Below are 2,500 nucleotides of genomic sequence, written 5' to 3'. Positions count from 1 at the left end.
CCGGCATCGGCGTCGAAAGAAGCCGAGCCGAAAAAAGTTAAAGTACAAACGTGCAAGCATACTAACCTAACCCTAGGTAAGACATGTCAGAGCGAAAGACAGTAATTTCGAATGAGCCAAGAAAGAGCGGTGCGGGGCCGGTCGGAGCGCACCCTTTTCTCGGTGGCTGGCGGGCAAGAGAGTGCTGCGTCGCCGGCATCGGCGTCGAAAGAAGCCGAGCCGAAAAAAGTTAAAGTACAAACGTGCAAGCATACTAACCTAACCCTAGGTAAGGCATGTCAGAGCGAAAGACAGTAATTTCGAATGAGCCAAGAAAGAGCGGTGCGGGGCCGGTCGGAGCGCACCCTTTTCCCGGTGGCTGGCGGGCGAGAGAGTGCTGCGTCGCCGGCATCGGCGTCGAAAGAAGCCGAGCCGAAAAAAGTTAAAGTACAAACGTGCAAGCATACTAGCCTAACCCTAGGTAAGGCATGTCAGAGCGAAAGACAGTAATTTCGAATGAGCCAAGAAAGAGCGGTGCGGGGCCGGTCGGAGCGCACCCTTTTCTCGGTGGCTGGCGGGCGAGAGAGTGCTGCGTCGCCGGCATCGGCGTCGAAAGAAGCCGAGCCGAAAAAAGTTAAAGTACAAACGTGCAAGCATACTAACCTAACCCTAGGTAAGACATGTCAGAGCGAAAGACAGTAATTTCGAATGAGCCAAGAAAGAGCGGTGCGGGGCCGGTCGGAGCGCACCCTTTTCTCGGTGGCTGGCGGGCAAGAGAGTGCTGCGTCGCCGGCATCGGCGTCGAAAGAAGCCGAGCCGAAAAAAGTTAAAGTACAAACGTGCAAGCATACTAACCTAACCCTAGGTAAGGCATGTCAGAGCGAAAGACAGTAATTTCGAATGAGCCAAGAAAGAGCGGTGCGGGGCCGGTCGGAGCGCACCCTTTTCCCGGTGGCTGGCGGGCGAGAGAGTGCTGCGTCGCCGGCATCGGCGTCGAAAGAAGCCGAGCCGAAAAAAGTTAAAGTACAAACGTGCAAGCATACTAACCTAACCCTAGGTAAGACATGTCAGAGCGAAAGACAGTAATTTCGAATGAGCCAAGAAAGAGCGGTGCGGGGCCGGTCGGAGCGCACCCTTTTCTCGGTGGCTGGCGGGCAAGAGAGTGCTGCGTCGCCGGCATCGGCGTCGAAAGAAGCCGAGCCGAAAAAAGTTAAAGTACAAACGTGCAAGCATACTAACCTAACCCTAGGTAAGGCATGTCAGAGCGAAAGACAGTAATTTCGAATGAGCCAAGAAAGAGCGGTGCGGGGCCGGTCGGAGCGCACCCTTTTCCCGGTGGCTGGCGGGCGAGAGAGTGCTGCGTCGCCGGCATCGGCGTCGAAAGAAGCCGAGCCGAAAAAAGTTAAAGTACAAACGTGCAAGCATACTAGCCTAACCCTAGGTAAGGCATGTCAGAGCGAAAGACAGTAATTTCGAATGAGCCAAGAAAGAGCGGTGCGGGGCCGGTCGGAGCGCACCCTTTTCTCGGTGGCTGGCGGGCGAGAGAGTGCTGCGTCGCCGGCATCGGCGTCGAAAGAAGCCGAGCCGAAAAAAGTTAAAGTACAAACGTGCAAGCATACTAACCTAACCCTAGGTAAGGCATGTCAGAGCGAAAGACAGTAATTTCGAATGAGCCAAGAAAGAGCGGTGCGGGGCCGGTCGGAGCGCACCCTTTTCTCGGTGGCTGGCGGGCGAGAGAGTGCTGCGTCGCCGGCATCGGCGTCGAAAGAAGCCGAGCCAAAAAAAGTTAAAGTACAAACGCGATGCTAATGAGCGAGCCGTTGTCTCGACTAATATGTAGGGGGCGTTCGATCGAGCGTCTGGCTTGAGCGCTTGTCGGCCTAGCAGAACGGTCGCATTGTTATGCCCGGGTTTTAGGCACCGCTGCAGGCGGCCGGCAGAGCTCTTGTTTGTGCGAAACTGAATGGATCGAGCCCGAGAGAGGGCGAGCAAAGAAAAAACGCAAATCGCTCCGCCTGGCACTGCCGGCGAGAGCGTGGACGTCGCGGCCAGCGACTGTCGAAGCTGAGTACGGCCGCAGGCGATCGCCTCGGTCTTAAACGAATGCGACGAGCACGCGCCGGGCGGCCCAGCAAGGGCCGAGCGCAGCTGTCGCAGCTATCTGGTTGATCCTGCCAGTAGTGATATGCTTGTCTCAAAGATTAAGCCATGCAGGTGCAAGTACGAGTTCTCGTAAAGCGAAACTGCGAATGGCTCATTAAATCAGTCTTGGTTTATTTGGTCTCGTAAGCGAAGTGGATAACTATGGTAATTCTAGAGCTAATACATGCATTAAGCGCCGACTTCGGGAGGCGCGCTTTTATCAGATCAAAACCGACCGGGTTCGTCCTGTGACGTTTGATGACTCTGGATAACCACGCGGATCGTACGGTCTCTGCACCGACGACGTATCATTCAAGTGTCTGCCCTATCAACTGTCGAAGGTACGCTACGTGCCTACCTTTGTGATAACGGGTAACGG

The 2,500-nt window shown here is 55.3% G+C and overlaps 1 non-coding gene across 1 annotated transcript in view; it reads left to right on the top strand.

Moving 5' to 3' along the window:
- The first annotated feature begins 2,137 nt into the window (after positions 1-2,137).
- The window catches only part of LOC144432268 (small subunit ribosomal RNA), a 1,810-nt gene continuing 1,447 nt past the window's right edge, over positions 2,138-2,500 (top strand). Inside the window, exon 1 of the ribosomal RNA XR_013480504.1 lies at positions 2,138-2,500. This exon is cut by the window's right edge and continues 1,447 nt beyond it. This is a non-coding gene — a ribosomal RNA (small subunit ribosomal RNA).

This window comes from Styela clava, chromosome 14, assembly GCF_964204865.1.
Source record: "Styela clava chromosome 14, kaStyClav1.hap1.2, whole genome shotgun sequence".
In the NCBI taxonomy this organism is placed as follows: domain Eukaryota; kingdom Metazoa; phylum Chordata; class Ascidiacea; order Stolidobranchia; family Styelidae; genus Styela; species Styela clava.
Note: the sequence above shows the minus strand (reverse complement) of the source record. Positions and strands in the feature narration are given on the sequence as shown.